Source organism: Urocitellus parryii, unplaced genomic scaffold, assembly GCF_045843805.1.
Source record: "Urocitellus parryii isolate mUroPar1 unplaced genomic scaffold, mUroPar1.hap1 Scaffold_43, whole genome shotgun sequence".
Classification (NCBI taxonomy): Eukaryota; Metazoa; Chordata; class Mammalia; order Rodentia; family Sciuridae; genus Urocitellus; species Urocitellus parryii.
Window position 1 is genome coordinate 2,624,934 of NW_027553833.1, and position 23,185 is coordinate 2,648,118.

Below are 23,185 nucleotides of genomic sequence, written 5' to 3' on the forward strand. Positions count from 1 at the left end.
ATTGATAAGCATACACAAATAGATGCATACAAAAAGTTAACACACATTCTCATTGCCTAACTTAAAAAAAATTACTAATTCCTTTTGAAAACACTTCAGCAAGTTGGCTTTAAATGCAGTGGCTAAAATTTAGACAGAAACGTCCATTCCTAGAACTCTCTTGAAAATTTTAAATTTGTATGCTTATTAATAACATTGACAATGTTTATATTTATTGGTCAACTGTATCCTATTTTTTTTCCACTTTCTAAATTGTTCCTTTTCTAGACAGAATGTGCTTTCTGTTTCTCCCCAACTGTCTAAATTGAGAAATAAACAGAAGAAACATAGATGTAATAGTCTTAGTTTTCTTATAAGTTGGTGTCTACTCCCTTGAGAAAAGAAGACTTCTGTAGATTGAGAAGAGCAATCCCTCACCTGTGGCCAGGGATATGTATCAGCCTGGTCACTGCAGTGAGCACTCATGTCTTCACTGAAGGAACAGAGGCTGAAAGTGAAATGACTTGCTTCTAATTTCAGTTTTTCAAAATTTGAAAGTAGAGATGCTTTGAAATTTTGTTCTGTATGACCTCAAAACAATTAGGTATACTAGAAAGACAAACAACAACAACAACAAACCTGGAATAAAATTACCTCGAGAGAGAATTTTAGGCTATTAATTCTGGTTCAACTAAAGCATCTAAAGGTTGGAGGGAAATGTTTAATTTCTACACAGTATGTAGGCAGCTTTTCTGTACCTGGTGAAAATGGCCATGTGAGTTGCACTTTTGAAAAAACAAATCAAGACTAAGAAAAAAGATGAACTGGAATGAACTGGCCTTCATGTATGGCTCACCAAAGTGAACTGCACAGAAACAGCCTACGAATGCGACTCTGGTCCATGTAGAGAAGTGCTATTTATTTAATTAAACAGGACCAGTCATCAGTGGTGACACTACACCAGTGAGAAGCAGTCAAAGTTCTGGTCACCTAAAATTTTAGCTCTTTACTTTTTGTTTGGTAGTAGTCTTAGAAACTTTGGATTTAATCCCAAGGAGTTTTAGACATTTTGTTATTTTCCTGTATGTCCATTTTTTCCCCCATTTATATAGTTGTGGGAGGGCACCTTTTAAGAAGAAATAATTTGGAGTTTAAGACATGAATTTTAAAAGAAAATATTAAAAAGTTATTATTGAATTGGTAAAAACCGATTATTTATTTTATAAATTTTATCACTTTGACTTCTCCCTATTTTTAAGTTGTACTATTATTTTTTTTTTACTTAGAGAGTTACACATTTTCTATAATAAAGATATAATAAATCCTCACCAGCTTTACAGTGAAATAATGTTTTCTACCCGGTGTTCCTTTTAAAATGTTGTTGATGTTATTTTTCTGTTTTGAACATAAAGCTTTAAAAAATGTATCCCTCGAAATTTTCTTGTATGGTTGCTGACTTTGGTATGATTCTTAGAGTTATTTTCTCATAGTAATTTTAAATGGCTGTGTTTATACTTACACCATTAGTCCACTGTAATCTATTTTTGGTTACATGGAGGAATATAGCATTTTGTTTTCATCATGCATAACATTTCAATCCCTAACTATTGGAGATATTAATAACCAATTTAGATGCCAAGATGAAGAATAAATTTGAAATATATCCAAAGAAATTGGCGATTAGCTCTATTAGAATTAATATTACTGAGCCCACATCTACTTATAAATTAAAAAGCTTATTGTGGGTGCTTCTCATTCAGATAATCTTATCTACTCATATAACTTCATAAAACTGAAAGGACACTAATACGTGAGTAGAAAATATTTCTCAGGGAGAAATATTTAGATGCACTTTATGGTTTTATACATTTTCAAAATTTTCTTCCAAAAATTCCTATTTAGATATTTAAAAAATTCTCTCTCTCTCTCTCTCTCTCTCTCTCTCTCTCTCTCTCTCTCTCTCCTCTCTCACTCTCTCTTTAAAAAAAAATTCCTATTTAGAAATCAAAAATATGTCATTTTGTGATTTAATTCCATAGAACTTAGTGAGAATAAAGACTATCACACTAGAAAATGCTGAGAATGAGGGAAAATGTAAGAGGATTCCATCAGAACAAACATTTGCCAGTTACTGAAAGACAGAGGCAGACAGAAGTGTTCAGGCTGTGAAAGCGGAGCCAGAGACAGCTCAGATATGGAAGGACAGGGGGTGACAGTCACCAGTCACTGCAGGAGGCCTGAGAAACCAGAGCTGGGTCAGGAGAAAGAATTTCAGGTACAGTCATTTCTCTGTACTTATAGATTCTGTATTTTTTCCAATTTGCCATTAGGAAATTTATTTGCAGTTCCCAAACCATTAATCATTGCATGTGTTCATTTGGGATAGATATGCACAGAATGGCAAAAATCTTGAGACATCTGATAAGCACCTCTCAGGCTGAGGTTGAACAAGGCAGTGCTCTGCCTTCTTGTTTTTAGTTTTCTGACCATAAACAAGTATGTTTTGCAGAGTCTATTTTGTGCCATTTTCAAACAGTTTGGTGATTTTTTGGTGACTTTTATAATGGCTCTGAAGTACTGTCTGGTGTTCCTTATGCAGGACTGATATAGCTTACAGAAAAAGATACAAGTGTTAGATCAGCTCCATTCAGACATTACTTCCAAAAATGGTAAAAAACTAAAACATATTAAATGAGATGTCTTTAAATAAAAGCATACATTAATACCAGTTTATATATTGATTGGTTGATAAAAATGTAGTGACCAGTAGCTTCCTGAATCTGATTTAACCCAGTATTCTAGGAGTAATGGTGCAATATTTAATAATTTAGTGTCTGCAACAATTTTATACATCGAAACTACCATGAAAAACTAGAAACAACTGTAATTGATTGGGATGTTATCTACCTAATGCAGGGGATCTCCACATGTCTACACAACAGAATATCCTTTACGGTGAGCATTTACAAGATGCAGATGCCAGGGACCATCTCAGCCCAAGGAATTCTGAATTTGCTTTGACCTGTGTTATGGTTTGTACCTGTAATGTCCTCTAAAAACTCATGTATTGATTGAAAGCATGGCTCCCCGATGCAGCAAGTTGCAGAAGTGGGGCTTTCAGTCAATGATTGATCATGAGGACACTCTCCTCATCAGTGTATTAATCCACTTGGTAGATTAATCATTAAGAGCTAATGAACTATTGGGAGATAGGAGGAAGTAGGTCATATGAGCAGCTTTTTCCCCTGACACACACACTTCTTCCATGATTTTGTGCCTTGGAGTCCACTAACCACTTCTTAAACTTCTGAAAACTTGAGCCAAAATGAATCTTTCCTTCTCTAACTTGCTCTTATCAGCTATTTTGGCCACAGAAACAAAAATCTGTCTAAAAAAGTTTCCTCAAGTAATTCCATAATTGTGAAAAGTTGTTGGATTGAAGGTGAGGGCATCACCTGGTATGCTGGCCATCCCTCCTGGAATTTGGTGATGATGACCTGAGCTCTACTAGCTTCCTTGGCTCATGAGGCAGTAATGAAAATGACAAGGGCTAAATGGCTGTTTTAGTTTATATTACCTTCTAGTACCTCCACTAGTACCTCCATAACTTTTTTTTAAATACCTTTATTTCATTTCTCTATTTTTTTTAATGCGGTGCTGAGGATCGAACCCAGGGTCTTGCATGTACAAGGCAAGCATTTTACCACTGAGCCATGCCCCTAGCCCTCAAATAACTCTTTGATGCTACCAGAATCTAAAAGCTTTTAATATTGTCATGTAAGCCTCATTTCCACCAAAATCTATTTAACCTTGATAATCAGTTTTTGCATAAAATCACATCTAACATTCAGTCATTCTGTCATGCAACCCCCAGAAAACACACACAAACACACACACACACACACACACACACACACACACACACACACAAATCTGTTCATTCCTGCTTTCTATTTTTCCAGGATTGCATGGGTGCAGCTGAGCAAAACTGGGGAAAACTGGTCTCTTGCTTTCAACACATCCTTTCAAGGAGGCCATGGGGATAGTCTGGCAAGAGCACAACATCACCCCACACATGCATTACTCTTTAACTCTCCAAGATGACTATTTTAAACCTTCTTTTCTCTTTCAGCTTCCAAGACCTTTTCCCTTTCATTATTCTCAGCTATTGACTCTGCTTTCTATTTCACTTGAGAAAACAGTAATAGGTGAATGAGATAAGTGGAATAATATATTTAAAGTGCTGTTAATTAAAGGCTGTATGTTCAGCAAATGTACCCTGCAAGAATGAAAGTCATATGCAAGGCAAACAAAAATTGATAAAATATTAAGAATTATACTTAGGCAGAAAAATATGGCCACAGAAGAATGGTTTGAATAGAAAAATGGAATATAAAGAAAAAGTTAAACATACGGACAAATATAAACAAGTACTGAATGCATAAAAGAGTTATATCCACTTCTGATTTTCCTATAGTAAGCCTTAAAATAATAAGATACATTTTTTCTACAACTGTGAAAAATAATTTAAGAAATTAGAAAATTAAAAGGGAATATAGTAAATAGAGTTATAACCAAAAGATACATGAGGATTATTCTAAATAAATCCAAGCATATCAATAACCACAATGAATAAAAATCCAATTATATTCTATTTCTAAGATGTATTTCAAAATACCATGCTACAAAATGTGTAAAAATATCAAACTTTCAAAAATCACATGCTAAAACTAAGCAGAAGGGAGTTGTCACATGTTGAAGATAAGAAATGACACAAGATGACTAAGGAAATCATCAATTTAATGAAGCCTTTATAACTCATGGTCACATAGTGTCAGTCCACACCCAAAGCCAGAAGATACTTGCAAGAGACAACTACAAAAAGGGCATGGTATTAAGTGTGGAATCAAGCAATACAGCTTTAAAGAGAGACAATAGTCTTAAATGAGGACAGTGAAAAACAAAAATATTTTAAAATGAGAATGGAAAATGTAATCTATCCTAACAGGAGGAAGTGGCTTGCTACCATCAGCCAGGAAAAGTGTAATTTCATAGAACAAAGCCACTCAAGACAAAAGCAAGATGACTCCGTAACTGTGCCCTGAAGACAGAGAAGGCATAAATATTTCCTAAAACCCCACATAGTGCTTGTCCTGGTCTCATAGTTAAGATGAGTGATGGCTACTTCCTTGCCAATTAGTTTCAAACTGTCTCTCTTCTTCCCTCCTTTTAGATAACATTTATTCAGATATAAAATCGTAGCATTGTCCCTACCTCCTACCTCCTGCCAATGGTGGCCCAGAATAAAATCGTGCTTCTTAATTGCCTCTCACTGTAATAAGTAGCAAATCCCTACAAGTTTAGCTGGAAGGCATTCACAAAAAATTAGACCTATGTCTAATTTTTAAAAATACAAAACACAATGTGAACAGAAAATTAGAAAAAAGAAGTAAAACTGAATGATACAAATCTGAAAAGTTAAATGCCAAATTAATACAATGTCAAATACATATAAAATAGTAGGTAGAAATAGAAAAAGCTAAGTTAATAATCAGATAGACTTACATAAAAGTAAAATTGCAATCAAGAAATAAAAACTAATGATGTCAAGATATTCGATATTGAAATGGAAAAAAATATGTGGGGGTGGGTAATTACAGAGGCAATATAATTTTAAGCAAATGTAGGCTAATGAATATGAAAAATAAAAGTAAATAACAAATTCCTAAAAATATAACTTGTCAGCCAGGTAAATTATAGGCACATGCCTATAATTCCAGCAACTTGGGAGGCTGACCCAGAAGGACAGCAAGTTTGAGTACAATCTCAACAATTTAGTGAGATCCTGTTACAAAGTTAAAAAAATAAAAGTAAAATAAAAAGGGCTGGGACACCCAGGGTTAAATTCCCAGTATTGCAAAAAGAAAAAAAATATGCATATATGTACAATGTATATATATGTTTATACATGTATATACATATATATACACATACACACACATATATACAACTTGTCAGAACAGGGTAAAAAATAAATATGTGATTTAAATAAAATTAACCTACAAGCATGAAATAGAATTTTATATAAAGTAAAAATAGCCTCATAAAGAAAACACCATGGTCAAATGGCTTACAAATGAGTTCTAACAAAGACTTAGTATTAGATCATTTCAATCTTATACAAACTCTTGTAGGAAACATAAAAATAAAATATCCTTAACTTCTTTTATATTATAAGTATAATATTGACTTCAAAATTGATTATTACAAGATGAGAAAAGAAAAATATAAACCAATCACAATTATAAATGTTGATATCAGTGTCTTAAATTAATTATTAACAGTTCAACAACATAGGCAAATAATATAAATAATTTCCAAGCTGGTCTTATCATAGGTTTAAAAAAGATTATTTCAACAGGATGAAGAAAAAAATTCAATAAGTCTCATCATGTCCCCATGATAAAAAGTCACATACCAAACTAGAAATAGAAGAAAAGACCCTGATGGTAAGTATTAGGTAAGTAATAAGGAGAACCTATGAACTACAGATGACCATTTCGCTCAGAGGTGAGACAATAGGAACACTCCATTAACTTTAGGGTTAATACAAGAACGTCCTATATTATCAAATCTATTTAGCATTTCACAGAAGGTTCCTAACAAATGCAGTAAGAATATTAAGCAGTAACTCAAGTAGAAAGGAGGAAATAAAATTCATTAAGTACATATTATAAAACCATATACATAAAATTTTCAAAAGATTTTTCAGGTAAATTATTGACTTGGTAAGGATATTTAATATGATCCCTGATACAATAAATATACAATAATCAACCTTAAATTTAAACATTTAATTAAACCTAAGTATCATTGTAATAACAATATGTAAAGTGCTCTGATTTAAATTGCCAAAGGATTAACAAATATTAAGTAAAGAGAGAGGCCTCTCTCTCTAGTAAATAGGCATATCATGCCTATGAATATGAAATAATAATGTAAAGACGTCAATATCGCAAAATTGGATGTGATGTCTTTATAATTAAATGTATTGTTCTTTGTTTTGAAAAACTGTGAAAACTAATCTTAAACTGCATATAAAAGAACAAAGGCTAAAGAAGATCTGTGACAATAAGAAGAAAGAAGAGAATAAAAGAGACTTGCACTAATCTAGAAAGGGTGGTATGGTCATTGGAATAAGCAGATTTGCCAGTGAAATAGATTAGAGCAGTGCCCAGAAACAGATTCACACAAAAAGAGAAGGACCTGAATATGGTAGAATTGGCATTGAAGGTCAGTGGGAAAGAAAAGATAATTCAGTCTTGCACTTTATGACAAGAGGTTATTCATACAGGAAAAAAAATCTCATAATAGACAAAACATAATGCTAAATACGGATGACAAAATCTGTGGCAGATGGACTCTAGAGTGATCCCTACCTACCCCAATTGTCGTCTGCATTCATGCCCTGGTATAATTCCTTGCCTATGAGTATGGATGGGACCAGTGACTGGCTTCTAACAGAACACAGCAAAAGTGAGAGGATCGGCTCCCTGACTGCATGACACTGTCTACAGAGTTTCTCTGTTGACTTTCTCCCTCCTTGGATTTCATGAAATAAGCTGCTTCTTTAAATTCAGAGGCCCACATGATAAGCTATGGACGATGCTCTCCAGCCAACTGCCAGAGAAGAACTATGGCTTTTGGTCCAGCAACCCACAAGGAGCTAAATCTTGCCAACAGTCACTTGAGCACAGGAGCCGATGCCACCCCAGTTAAGCCACAGTGAGAATGCAGCCCTGGATCAACCTGATGGCAGCTGTGTTAACCATCTTCAAGCACACAACGCTAAGCCAGGAGCGGCTGCCTGACCCAGAGGTATTTTGAGATACGATGTTATTTCAGGCCACTAAGTTTATGGTACTGCTTTCATAGAACAATACAATAGACAATTAATAAAAGAGTGCTTAGAATAATATTTTAAGATGGCAAAACAGTATAAATAATAAAGTAAAATATATTGACATATTTGATTCCATTCAAATTAAGAAAACCTGTATATTTAAAGACACCACAAAGTCATACTATAAAGGTAAAAAATATAAACCAAAATGTATTCACAATACATAACCAAAAAAGGATTTGTATCAAGAATACATAGTAAACTTCAATGACTTGATAAGAAAAAGAGAACTTAATAGGTAAAGGGGTAATAGACATGACTGTGAATTTCATTTCATAAAAGAAACAAAATGGCAAGAAGAAAGACTAGTATCTATAGACATGTGCAGGCACACTTGTGTTTAAATGTTCTCAGTCATTAAAAATCAGAAAAATGCATATGAAAACCAGATGTGACATCCTTTTTATCCCACCAGAGAGTCAGAAAATATTAAGTACAGAAGGAAATCTGAAACAACAGAAACGCTTCTAGAGTGTCAATTTATATAGCCAATCTGGAAAAGAATGTGGCATCATCTATAATAGTTGAGGACACATGTTTGCATATTAACCCAGAGCCATTCGATCCTACAAAAATATTCCAGGAAGGAAGGTGAATAGGTGTGGGTGGAAAATTTTCTGAGTACAAGCAAAATTCGTGTATACTTTGTATGTATGTTCATTATGGAACATACTTAAGAATTGTTACAGAGAATTGTTGAAAAATTGCAAAAATTTAAATATCCCCAAAACAAATCAAGCTAAAAGTTGAACAAGGTATGACATATTTATATAGTGGCACATTCATATGATGACATATTACTGTGTTGAACATATGTGATCTTTACATAGAAACATCACATGCATTAGACACAATTTTGAACAAAGAAAATTATATAATACGTACAGTGTGTTACTATTTACTAAAGTCTGAAAACACAAAATTAGCATATGTATACATAGATATATATGTATGTGTGTATATATACCTATCTTTAATATATATTATATGTATGTGTAAGTGTGTGTTTTGAAGCTATAAAATAAAACAAAGAAATATCAAGGACAGAAGTTACCTCTAAGATATCTGGTGGGAGCAGAGGATATGATACTAGTTCAGAAGGACTTAACTACCAGTATTAATTGTGCATTTTTTAGGGCAGACAGTGAGTACACTCTTGTTCATTTTATTGATATTGTTTCTGTTAACATGCATTTTTTACATTATTGGAGAAAATATGAGAATATGAAATCTAACTTTAAATCCCAGGTTTGGCAACAACAATTTATTAATACCATAGTAGAGGATTTCCAACATTTCAGCTAGGATCAATGCATCTTTTTATTCTCCACTGATTTTTCATTATCCAAATACTACCATTGGATGGATAGGGACAGTAGAACTGGCACATGCAAGAATCAATACAACAGTGTTTTCTAATTGCTTATAGTCAACCAGTGAAAGAATATGGACAGTAGTACCCAAGAAGAACTAAGAACAGGAAAGGAGTTCCTTTTTATTAAAGATACTAGGCTGTGAGCCCTACTAACATATCCCTATTAACTGGTCTACTGTTGGGGTGCATGCTATTCTGCTCTCCTTGCTAAATGAGTTCCTGGTAAAAGTCTCTAGTATTTGTTCCTGGGTCCCACTCTATGGTCACAGAAGAAAGAAAACATTCAAACTAACAAGCATCTTAACAAGAAAAGATACTGCAGAATGCTACTCTAATCCAAAGCATATGTGTTAATGACACAGAAATTAACAAAAAGTTATTCTATATTAGGTATAATTATATTAGTATAAACTTTTGTTATATACAGTGCTAAAGTGAATAATAATGTTATATATATTTTTATATATACATAATTATAATAATTGGTTTGTTTTTGTTAACATAAACAGAGGAGTAAATACAATTATTTACAAATTGTTTTAGGCATTTCAAGTCTAATCCATATTTAATATGGAAAAATTTAAATAGAAAACGGAATAATTGTCAATGTGGAAGTTAATATATACATATATATCCACCAAATGCAGATAAAAACAAAGTTATGCTTGATATACAAATGGGACTTATGACAGAATAAAACTGAGTGTTAGCATAAAACTTCAATTTAGAAAATTCTATATCTTTGTAAATCTCAGTAGTAAATATAATATACTCTAGATAAACACAAACTTCAGAAGTGATAGAGATACCAAAGTGAGAGTTTGGATAAAACTGTTTCTTGGAAGTATGAACATAAAACAATGATACTTCTAAATCATGATTTTACATGTGTGCGTAACTCAGTAAAGTATTAAATACTAACATGAATGCACAATTCTTTGGCTTATCTCTCTTTATTCTATATGCTTGAATTATCTGAAAACACTAACTTTTTTTTGCACTGGGAAAATGGTACAACTTATGACACATGGGTGTCTTTGAGCACATGTAGTAGGAGAATGAAAGCAAACCCACCTCTGCTATCTCTCTTTCTCCTTCAAGTCAATAAGACTAGAGAATCTGAGGTGGTCACAAAGGGGAACAGTTATTTTTCTATTAATTTTCACACTTAATTTGTTTAAAATGCTTACATCATCTATGAAGGAGTTCTCTAGATGGAGAAATAGAGGTTTAAAATTAAGAAAGAACACAAAGTCTTAGGCACACACACTGTGTGTGTGTGATCTGAAATAAAAATGCTTCTCTTCATATCAAAACAAGGAAATGGGGGAAAGGTGAAATAAGATGGATGAGAAACTCATCAGAACAATCAGCAGTCATATAGAAAAAAAAATGTACCTCTTATGGCAATGGAATTTGTAAGGTTTCAATGTGTGCATACGAATATATATTTTTATTTCCCTGTGTTCAACAGTGAGGTATTTTAGATAGTTTTGTACATATTGTTGGGGAAAATGAATAACTGTATGTGTGTACACTGCAGTTTGGTAAGCCTAGAGAGAAATGAGTACTCGTTATCAGGGGCACATGAGCCAGGTGTAGCACACTGTGTTCTTGCTAGTGCTGGAGTAGCCAGGGTGCTCAGATTAATGTCTGACAATTAACAGTAAAAACTATCTGTTTTGTGTGAGATTAACTTTTATTATCTGTATTCTTTATACAAACTTTTAATGAGTACCTTATGAAAGTAATTTCATCCCTTCCTGGTTGTCTTCCCTGTGCTTATAAATCCCTCTTCAGAGTTTTGTGAAATGTTGTAGTAAAGCATCAAATTAAAATAGCTCAGTAAATATAAAAGAGCCATATTTAACATTTTCACATAACTTGAACAAATCTAAAACAAAATTAATCTTCTGAACAAAATAGAGGAATAAATAAATGATATATAATTAAAACAACAAACACCAACAAAATTCAACAGTAATCTTTCACCATCATATACCAAGTTCTGGAGAATTTCTGCATATCATGAATAAGGCAAGCTTGCTTATAGAAAGGTGACAGATTTTAAAGCAGGGATTAGAGCTTCTACTGCTCATTTAGTAACTAAGGAAAGTGACAGCAATGGAAGCTGAACTGACTTCCACCAGGGGAAGGCCGGGCATCAAGGACTTCTCATGAGCATACAGGTTATTCTCCTTAAATGATTAAGAACAATGCCCATCCCATGCTCAGAAAAAGAAAGACAACACATGGAAGAGCACTTCATATCTAGAATATTTGAGAAGCCAAGTCACATAAAAGTTAAATTTTATATCAATATTAACACACTTGAAAGAAAAATTAGATTCATCTCTGTAGTCAGGGTAATACAGAAATAGAGAAACAACATAAAATAGAATAATTGCAATGTGTTATGGAATGACTGGAGTCAGATTATAACTTTTCTTTTTAATCAAGTTTTATCTCACTAAAATTCATTCTTTTAGTTTAGACCATAACACAACCTTTATAGTAATGATTCTTCTTGAGCATCTCCCCTTTCCCCTCCCTCCCTCCCTTCCTCTCTCCCTTCAATATTTTCTTCCCCTCTTTCCTCCATTTTTCCTTCCTTCATTCTCTCATTACCCTTCTCCTCTTTCTCTCTGGCATTGTTTATAATGCAGGGGAAAGAGCAATAAGTTGGCGGGGGGGCTCACCCTAAAACTGACTCCATGTGAATGTGTTTGGATGACCCTGAAGTCATGGAATTGATGGGAACATTAACTTCCACTTGTTCCTTTATACTAGGAACTTTGTAAAAAGAAGAAAGACTTCCTTTATGGTCCCTAGCAGAAGTGTCAGCTCCATTGTCGTAAGGCCATGAAAGCATCCTCTGGATTGAGAGTTGTCTAGCACTGTGGAGCTGGAGGCACTTGGGGTGGTGAGGTTTTGGTGGAGAGGAGAGGAAAATAAAAGATTGCTGAAGCCTGGGTCAAAGGCACTGAGTTATTCTTCTTACTGCCATCACTAGCAAAGACACACACACACACACACACACACACACACACACACACACACACAGTCTGTCAGACCACACTCAAGTATCTCTTCCTCTTCAGGGCATCCCTTAATATTTGATTATAGACATAATTTTTTTTCTTGTAGTGGGTTGGAGCAGTCAAGTAAGAATGTCAGTGGTTTTGCTATATTAGTATTTATGGACAACTCTCAATCTCTTTGGAAGGGCTACTCATTGGTGGGATATGCTCTGACAAATAGTAAAAGCATAAGCCAGAAAAAAAACTGGGGGCCTCTATTCAAATATACCAGTCATAACTTCCTCTAAATCATTAAAGTATTCTTTACTCATAACTACCTTGTTTCAGAAATAAGGAAATGAACCAAACCCACTACAGAACAGATACCACTTTCCTTGGGTGGTCATAACTACCCCTCTTCTCTCTCTTGATGAATTTCTGATAGTTCTGAAGTCTTGGAGCAATTGCCTATTTCTCACCAGGCAGGTTCATAGTCAACCAACATTTGTGTTCTTCCCTCATGTAATCAATACCTTGACAGCTGATATGCATGAATTAGAGAATTAATGCATGAATGATAAATACAGGGAAGATTTCTTCAGATTTTTGGAATTGGAAAAACTGCATAAATCTCTGTCAAAGTACTTATCAGTGGATTTAATTTGGATAAACTACTTGTCATGAGTTTCAAATGTATATGTAAAATAAGTACTACATAGAGCTGTGCAGATTGTATGTAATAAGATACATACAAACCTTATAATTCAATGTGTAACACATATTAAGTGATTAACTCATGGCAGATCTTGTATTTTTCAAAAGATTTCGTTGCGCTTATTACTTGAGGCATTGTTTAATATGCTTCAGGTAATTTGTGAGATGTTTCTTCTTTTTGGCAATATCATGCCTGAATAAAGATCTTACAGTGTGTAGCGGGAAACAGAGGGGCAGACGTAGAGCACGGGCGCTTAGTACGGGCATATTCTTGACATTTAAAGTTGAAGAGCCAGGACTTAGGATTGTTAGGGAACAAAGGTAAAGGCTTGCCATCAGGGTAGGGTAGGGGTGGAGTTCTTGTTTACTGGATACATTGTGGGACTGTGTATCTATATTAAACTTGTCCTGCATTTTCCAACTTCTGCATCTTTTCACTCCATAGTAAATCCTAACACTACTGCCCAAAGACTTAAAGAAGGGGAGTATGGCAAATTATCTTAATTATACTCACATTGCTTTTAGATTTTTATTTTTAGATTAATAAATGAGACTTCTATACATAGAGACCTGACAAACTAGTTAATGACCTTCAGTCTGTTTCCTTTTTAGGTTTGTATTTTCTTGTTGTTTGTTTTGTTTTGTTGCTACCTAACTAGATAAGGTGTGAAAGAAAATAAAAACAAAAATTCTCATGGTTTGAAAGATTTAGCTGAAAATCACCTTTGGAATCAGATTCAATTAAACATGTTACTTGGGTTAAACATAATATAAATCCATATACATTACAGCTCAAGAATCTACAACTTTTTAAAATGTTAGAATTTGTCATTTTTAAAGTATCTAACATGCTCTGTGCAAAATCCAGTACCTTTTGGGCCTCAAAAGTTATTTGGATAATTTTTCTGCCAAAATATAGTGAAATGATGGCTAGTCAGACACATTAATTTGGTTAACATATAAATAAGAAAAAAAAATCCAATACCTTGATATATCTTAAACATCCTGAAAGTGATGGTACAACATACTGCCTTCTATTTACATTTTTTCCTAATCAGTGAAAACTTTTCTAATTATGACCAAAGTTAATGAAGTCAAGCAGCATTGAAATTTGAAAGTTATAATTTTTTACTCACTTGTAGAAAGTAAATGTGATATACTTTATATATGAAGACTGTTTAGGATCTTTAATAATGCATGAAGTTCTCTGCTTATCAATGTTGCCAATCAAAAATAAGTGGCAGACATCATGTACAAACACAAGAATGGGAAGTTATACTCCATGTATGTATGACACGTCAGATTACATTCTACTGTCACATATAACTAAAAAGAACAAAATAAAAAAATAAGTGGCAACAAGAGGGGTAACAAGTTTATAAAGGGGAATTATTAAGACATGCTTGTATGTAGGAGGGGAGTGCTTCTTTGAATATATTTGCAGCAGGCAATGTGGAAATTCCTCTTATATTCCTTGAAATTTGACATAAATAAAAATGATCCTATTCTTGCCAGGCATTTATCAATTATTTTTAAAAATAATCAAATTTCTAATATTTTGAAATCTAGGCACAGTATATATGTGGTCTTGTGTCATGTCATATTCTTGATAAAATCTGTATTTTAAAATATAAATTGAAGCACATTCAGATTTAGCTTCCTTCTCCTGAGAAGATTCTATTTCCTATCCTGTTTGGATTTTTCACTGTGGTACATTCAACTTTAGATGTGGCCTTTATATTTCATCCTAAGAAAATTCTGTCATTTTCCAACTTTGAAAGCCAAATTATCATTACATTTGTTACTTTACTTTTGGCAGCAAAACATCTTTTCAAAATTTCATTGCGATTATTTTGAATAAAATATTGCTATGTAGATTATCCCCAATTAGGTCTAAATTTAGGAAATGAATGAAGGGGTGGCTTTTACATATAAGACATTTTATATAGGTTTTCCAACAAGTGTTTCATCTTATTTGCAAGATGAGTAAAAGTACATGTACAGGCAACTTAAATTTTTCCTGGATTACCTTGTGATGCAGAACCTGAGGGTGTACTAGGAGAATCACTCACCTTAGGTATTCAGGTTATAAGGCAGAAGCATGAGCATGTGTGTGCACACACACCCAATGAGTGTGTCATCCCCTTCCCTGTGCAGGAGAATTTGCAAGTAAAGCAACTTTCTACATTGGTTACCTAAGTAGTGGGGCTTGCAACTAAATTTTTCCTCTGGAGTGGGAATGAATGAGGATAGAGACAGGTAAGTCTAAATTGCTGTTAGGATGAATGGTATGGTCCACTTTGAAGACCATTTGGGTAAACCTCCTTTCTTTTACCACCATATATTCCCATATTAATCCTCAGAATTACTCTTTCATTTTACATTTCTTCTTTCCCCATTCCTCCACATGTTCCATTTAACTCTCTTCTGCTGGTGCAGGCATTTCCATACGTTCAAAAACAGCAGGGGTGGCTTCTGCTGTCTTCTCTGATACCTGCACTCATTTATAATTCTTACATTAGTCAGACCTAATACAACTTCCAACCCGGAGCCTTTCTATTTGATCTGATTTGAGATCACACATCCTGGGAATTGAAAGCAAACACTGAGACTCTGAGCAATAATGGAAACAGTGTTATCCATGTAGGAATTTTAAATGTTTGCTGATTGACCCTGAGATAGAATAATCTTCCTTAATAATAATAGTGTAGATTTAAGTCTTCAGTGCCCTTTTAACTTAAATTAATGTAATTTTATTCATTAATTACTTCATGGGAAGTAAATGTGGAGGAGGGGAGCAGTCTGATATCAAAATGGAAGGAAAATGATAGCCAAGTTAAGATTTAGCTGGAAAGTAACATATCCACAGCTTTATCACTTTGGAGGCACATTTTGACATAATAACAAACTACTGAGACAGAACCACTTTTATCTAGGTCAGAATGACAGACTCTAAGTGTTAGAGAGCTTGAAGGAACTCCAGTTTGTAGTTTGAAGCATCAGGAAGAAGACTGCAATCTGTACAAAGATTTTCATCAAGTCTCCACACTGCCTGATAGTTTTCATCCAATACATTGTAATTACTCCACTGGCTTATAATGGCATAGCATTTTGATTTCAGAACCCAGCAAAGGAAAATGAACCACATTTGATGTTGACTACATTTATAATAAGATGCAGATGGTAAAAGAAACAGATGCCTCTGACATCATCTCCCATTTGCCTTCAATTCTGCAGACACTGGCGGTCTGTAAACTCACTCAAAAGGAAGCAAGAAAAGTCAGGCAGTTTTCCAGCTCTGTCTCCAATCTAAGAAAACACTGGCAGCAGTGGCACGGCTTTCTTTGACTCATACAGTGGTAATTCCACAAAAAAAAAATAAATTTGATTCTGTGTCAGTCTTTAATGCAAAATTAATCATCAAAAAAAAAAAGGAAAACTCCACAAATACGGGGAGGTCAGCAATTAGTACCTACTGACTGTTTTGCTGGACAGTGACAAAAAGGACAGGGTGGGAATAGTGTAATGGCAAACAGCTGTAGTTTCAGGAAGTAAAAAAGAGACTTTTAAACGGACAAGCATATCTAAAAAACCAGCCCTCAGCACTCAGACTGTTCAGACTTATTTCTTGTTATTTGTAAGTAAAAAAAATTAAGGAAACTTTCCAGGTTACTATTTCTGACTTAAAAAAAAAGTCTTTATTCTGTATTTCCATCTGCATTTCCAGAAGGAATCCTATAGTTCTGATAGGAACTTAACGCCATTTCTCCAGTGATATCACTGAGTGTTATATAAAGTAAAAGGAATTCACTTTTTTTTTTCTTTTTCTTTGTGCAAGATAAGTGTGTTAAAAGACCTTTTCAAAAAGATAAGGAACTTTTGTAGTCCATCTTGAAAGGAAGAGATGCTTGGGTAAAGCAGCAACTGCAAGGCCTTTAGTAGTGTATGAGGTCCCCAGATAGATTAGCACAGTTACAGAAGAAGGCAAGTTAAACAAAATCCTTTAAAATCTTCCCATCTTCCCGGAAGCCCATGATATAATTTCATCTAACTTCTGAAACAGAAATATTTTAGCAGAAAAAAAATTCAGAAACAAAAGCAAGGAAAGTGGTAACATAAAAATAAATCCTGCTAGGCCAAATATGGTGCCTATTTTTTAAATAATCTCTCTGTGCAAATAAAAGTACACACACCCACACCCACACCCACACCCACACCCACAATACAAGAATAAACAAACTCTTCTAGTCCATATCCACAAAGCGGGTGGGGAAGCATTAGTGCAAATTTCTGCTGACCTGCAGCATTTAGTCCATAAACTTTGGATATCCTAGTCGGTCCATCAGTGTCCAGCAGATGTTTTCAATTAGTTTAATTTCATCTCTAGGCAAGTTTTGTTTCCAAACATTAGTATTAGTTGGTGATATTTCTCCTTCATATGGAAGGTAAAAAAGGTTTGTGGAAGTGGCAAACAATATTTGGTTTAAACTAGCAGGAGACAAAGGAATCCCAAGAAAAGCAAAAATCCTTTCACTAGTTTTTTGAGGAAAATGAACAATATCTTCAAACTTGACCAGCTGGTAGCTGGTAGGCAGCAAATCTGTATTTATTCTCAAAGCTGCTGCTGTATTTGCTAGCCATAAATGAGACAATAAGGAGACAGCGTTTGATTCAGAATTTTCTAATTCTTTCTTCAATGGTTCATACTCAAAAGCATAGCCTGAATTTAAGTTACATTTGCCTTTACCTCCCTCTATTTTAAACAATTTTGCTAAGTGCTCTGGTACATTCTTCAAAGTGTAAAGACTTGGCTTACTACTGTACAGCATTGAATAAATCCATGCCCGAGGGTCTCTTACAATATACAATGCCCTCATCGAAGCTCCTAATACTTCCTGAAAAAAATGAAGCTTCAATGTCCAGCTACTGCTACTTAAACTAAGCACAGGACGTGCACTTGGGTAATAGACCAGGTGTCTCCTCAAAGCCCTAATATATTCAGCATCTCTGTCAAAAGCGCCTTTCATTCTACTTCTTTGTTCCAGCAAAGACTCTCTCCTTTTCAGTTTTCTTTTCTTGTCCTTATTTGTTGTAAAATAGTGGGCCAGTTTACCCCTACTGGTCTCATGCAAATGGATGTTTTGTAAATGTAGTTTTGTGTCCTGGACTAAAGACTGCAACCAGCCTCGAAGTAAACAGAAATGCCCACTGTGGATATCTGATACCTTCCATTCACAAGCATCTACAAATGAATCAATTTCAAATTCCGTTTCAGGGATATCAATGTAGGCTGTAGGAACTCTGATGTAGAGAAAGTCACTACTGTTGAAAAAAAGTTGTTTAAGTATTTTGGCTCCGGAACCAGGAAGTGAGGTAATGACAACATCAGGAAGATCCACGTAGTGCCCCTTGGAAGACGCAGGCTTCTTGCTTGTCTCAGTTCCTGTTCTTGTCCATTTTGCACAGATGGGCTGAGTGCAAGTGCTCCACACATCTAGAAGCTCAATAACCCACAAGGCAATAACAAGTATTAGTATCCAACGCATTAGTTTTCTAAAAGAAAGGTAAAACCGCCATTGAAATGTTAAAATCACCAAACTAATGCACAAAATTAATCCAATTGCTATGTTAAACTTAAATCCAAAGGGGAAAATAGCTCTATCTTGTCTTACAGGCAGTACTATTGCTTGAGTACCCAAACCAAATCGGGTTATTTGGCCTTGGTCAGCCACATTGGCAAAGCCACCAAATCCCAGGTAATTGAATCTTGTTTTCAGGTTGTGGTAGTCAGTTACAATGGAAACAACGTGTTCAGTGTTATTGACATTGAGAGAAATCTGAAGTCCAGAATTGGAATTATCAATGAATCTGCAGCTGGAAACATTGACATATGGCCCATAAAAGACATATGCAATTCTTGTGATTGTGGATTCCATCTGAAAGGTCACATTAACAAACTGAGTCCACCATTTCTTAAATTCAGCTGCTTGTTCTGCTTCCTGTATACTAGCCATGGGGCTATTGCCACGGTGATCAAACCAGAACATTTTGTAGTGTGCATCCCATACATCCATCATGGCACCATTATACCTATTCATAAACCTATATGGGATGTATTTAAAATCAATATCCAGGTTATGAAAGAAGGCACTGACAGAATTTATCGGGGAAGCTTCTTGCCTCTCAATGTGGTCAACAACTAGCAGAGTTTGAGAATTTAAGAGGAGTAAAGCACGATACACACTTTTCAGTCTCATTGCTGAAGAATAAGCAGATATCGCTTCCCCACTCACAAATATCATTTCCCCATGTTGAGAAGCAGTGATGATTTCCCCTGCTGAGTCACCAACTTCCTCACCAGTCCACATGAGTCACTGTGCACATTCTCCCAGTTGGCCTTCCCAGGGCTTATTACATTGGCTTGAGGGTGACGGAGCAAACACCAATACATTGTTAAGGTGGCTCAACTTTGGTCCATAGAGAGCTTCAGAAACAAAAACTTGCCCATTGGGGGCAAATGTAAATGAGTTCTGATCCGGATGTTCATGTCCAGGATTAAAGCTTCTCCACCCATCAATCCAGGAGTATGGCTGAAAGTGAACTATGTCATACACAGCTCGACCCCCCAGCTTCCCAGATTTGAAGGACACAAAGGTAGTGGTTTGTGTGTTTGGCAGCCCAGCCCCATAAGTGACAACTCCCCAGTTAGGAAATGTGTGCATCTTTGCAGTACCATAGTCAGCAGGGGGCTGTGGGGTTAGTTGTGGATCATACCAGATGTATTCTGTGTGGAGAGTACTCCACCTTTGGGCAGTGGATGGAACCATGGGTCCATCTTTAGGTCGATGCTTTCTAATTTGCTGAGCTAACCAATTTCCAGCTCCATTCTTTAAGATAAACTTATCCAAGAAAACTAGCTGACTCTCTGGACCATAAAACCAATTATAATTAGAATCTGCTATACCCACAGTTCTTTGGAAGCCTGGCAAAAGGGTGGCATAGTAGAACCAAAAGTGCATTTTTAACCAGTTATTATCCAAGTTGTTGATATTAAAATGGCGCTGTGCCAAAAAAACATACTGCATGACTGATTTAGCTGTGTAGCTTCCATAGGCCACACCTTCATCCAAAGAGCCATCAACAATGTGATTCAATAGAAACATTGTCTTTTCCATGACATCTACTACAACCTGTTTCCATATATTTGCTTTAGATCCTTTATCTACCCCAGTAACCAAGGCTCCTGTGAGTACTGCTATCATATTGGTAGCCTGATGGTTATGGAGAAGTTGTTTGCCCCATGAGCGAACCTTGGAGCATTCATACATTTCCTCAGTAATAACCCATATTTTTTCCAGATATCTTTGTCTTCGATGATTATCTAATAAGTTATATAAAAAGTCAAAGGCAGTGGCAAAACCTGTTAACGAATGGCCAACTGGAACCTCATCTCCTGGTGCATTCTCAACCAGCCAATCTTTGTAGCTAACCATCCGGTCCATATATTCCAAGACAAATTCAAAGGCAACTTTGTCTTCTGGACATAACAAACAGTACAATGCTAAAGGAGGCAGATTGTTACCATAAATTTCATTCCACTTGGCAGCAAAATCGGCATGCTTGGGTGGAGGTAGGTAGTATGTTGGGTTGGACAGCATAACTGTCACTGCACTTCTGATAGCTCTAAAAAGATGCAAATGGCTTGTGCGAGACTGTTGTCTCACTGCTTGGATTTCCCCAGCATCAAAATATAAACTTGGATGAAGCATACTTCTCCTCAGCTTTTGGTTGGGTCTGAAATCTTGCACTTTCTGTGTCTTAAACTGATCTATATCATCTGTGAAAACTGCCCATTCAGAGTAATTACTCACAGACTCTTCGAGAGTAGAGAAACCAAACACCACGAATGTTAAAATTAGGAAATGTCCTGTAAACATTAACGCCATGATCCATGGGGAAGATACTTTCCTTAGGCATACATAACAAGTAGGGTGTTTAATGTGTTTTCCATCTGGCTAATATAAAGCATATATTAAAGATCTTGATTAAACTGAATTTAAAATCTTCTATGCTGACATTCAGCTCATTCAAAGCAAGTACATTTGCCAAAAAGAGAAAATTTTACATAGCACATGTGTATCCCTGGCACAGTTCTGTTCCAGTAAATTTCAAGGAATATTAATGCCTCTAATTTTTCTGTAACAGAGGAAAAGTGGTAATAGTCAAAATTACTATAAATGCAGCGTTTACTTCCTTTACATTAGTCTATTTGAACAGAAGAATCAAATCATACATGGTACAAGAAAGAAAAAGCACTCCAAAATTAAAATTAAGAGTCATTTGTAGCACAGCAAGCCATCACTGATGATACACTCACCACACATGTATGACTTGTTTCTGTGTGTTTGACTGAAGACCATGGCAAAGTACTAACATTCTTGGAATGAGTGGAATCACTGATTATTCCTTTCAATATTTTATACTTCTTGGTTTGTGAACTATTTCTTCTTCCATTTTGGGGATAAAAACATGTTCAAAAAGTGTTCAAAGTCCCATGTGGTTTAAAAATATTCAAACTCCTGCCTTCATTTCAAATGTCTTTTCCAGGCTTACTGACTCATCAGTCTATATGACACAGGAAAGCATTTTGATGTCTTCTTCTATCAGCTTCATCAATACAACTATAAAAATCTAATCTCTTCAGCCACCTAGGCACATCTTTTCCAATCATGGAGTAATCATCGACGGGAAAAGAAAACTCCCCTTTCATCAACAGTGACCATGCCGTCTCTTTTCTCTTCCTTTTTCATGACTCTCCTTTCTGGGGGGAAAACAAAACAAAGCAATTGTCTGAGGCTACAGGTAGCTGAAAGTGAAAGCAAACTAATGATTTAAATACTCTACAGTCACTTGATAGAAACTTGAGAATTATAATAAAATCTAATATTATATACAATCTAAGTGATTGATAGATACATTCAAGTGATTTCTTTTCTTAGACTTATATGCACATACAAGGATTCCAACAAATGTGAGTCGATGACAAGCAGCTGTGATATATACATTGCTTTAGTCCTTTCTTTTTTAATGCTTTCACTAAAATGCAGTTAAAGAGGAATCCTGCTATCATTCTTGTTATTTTGGTTACAAATAACCCAGGGACATAAAAGTAAACCTTGAAAGAGCCTTTTTTTGTTGCTATTCTGGCTGAAGGTCTGGAGTCTTCCCAAGGGGGAGCAGGAGGAAGAGGACAAGTAAGAGGGTCACTCCTCCAGGAGGAAGGCCATCCAGGGCGGCGCGGCGGCCTCACCTGTGGCCTGCGCCAGCGTCCCCGCACGGGCCAGCAGAGGGCGCGCGGAGCCAGCGCTGCCCGCCGCCCGCCTGCGCCATCCCTGGTCGGCTAGAGCTAACCAAGTTTCAGTCTCGGGCAAGTCTGCTCTCCGCAGGAGATGCTGTCGCTAGGAGTTTCCCGACCCGCCCCGCCTGTTGCATTTTCTAATTCGCGTCCCACCAACCTGTCACCCCTGCCCGCGCTCGCGGCTCGCCGACCGGGACCGGAGGTCCGGGGCGGGCGACCCCCGATGGCCCAGTGCGCTTACCTCCGGCGGCTGCGACGGGTCTGGGGCGGCGCTGGGCCCCAACAGCCGCGGCGGCGGGGAGTTGGGGACTTCGCGGCGCCGGAAGCCGGCCCCGCAGGGACCCCGCGCTCCGACGGGCTGAGCCGGCGCCAGGGGTCCTCCGCAGCGCCCGCACCCCGCGCCCCGCGGCGCTCGGGCACGCCCGCCCTCGGGGAACGCGGGACGCTCCGGGGCTGCCCTGGACCGCTGCAGGCAACCGTGGGCGGCTGGCGCACTCGGGGCAGCGGGTCCAGCAGGAGCCGCGTCGCCAGGCCGCGACGACACTGCGACCGCCGCTCCTCCGCGCCAGCTCCGGCCGCGCGGCCCAGGGAGGGCGAGAGACAGCGAAGGGGGCCGGCGGCCGGGGGCGGGGCCTGGGGCGGGGAGCGGCGGCGACGCGGGCCGGAGGGGCGTGGTCGGGAGCGGGGGCGGGGCCAAGGGCGGCGGGGAAGCGGCGCGGAGGTTCTGGGCTGCGGCGGCCGCTGTGCGCTCTGAGGAGCCGGGCGGGAGGAGGGGG

General features: G+C 36.7%; 1 pseudogene; it reads right to left on the reverse strand.

Moving 5' to 3' along the window:
* Positions 1-17,313: 17,313 nt before the first annotated feature.
* On the reverse strand, positions 17,314-21,201 carry LOC144252448 (dermatan-sulfate epimerase-like protein; annotated as a pseudogene).
* Between the last annotated feature and the right edge of the window lie 1,984 nt (positions 21,202-23,185).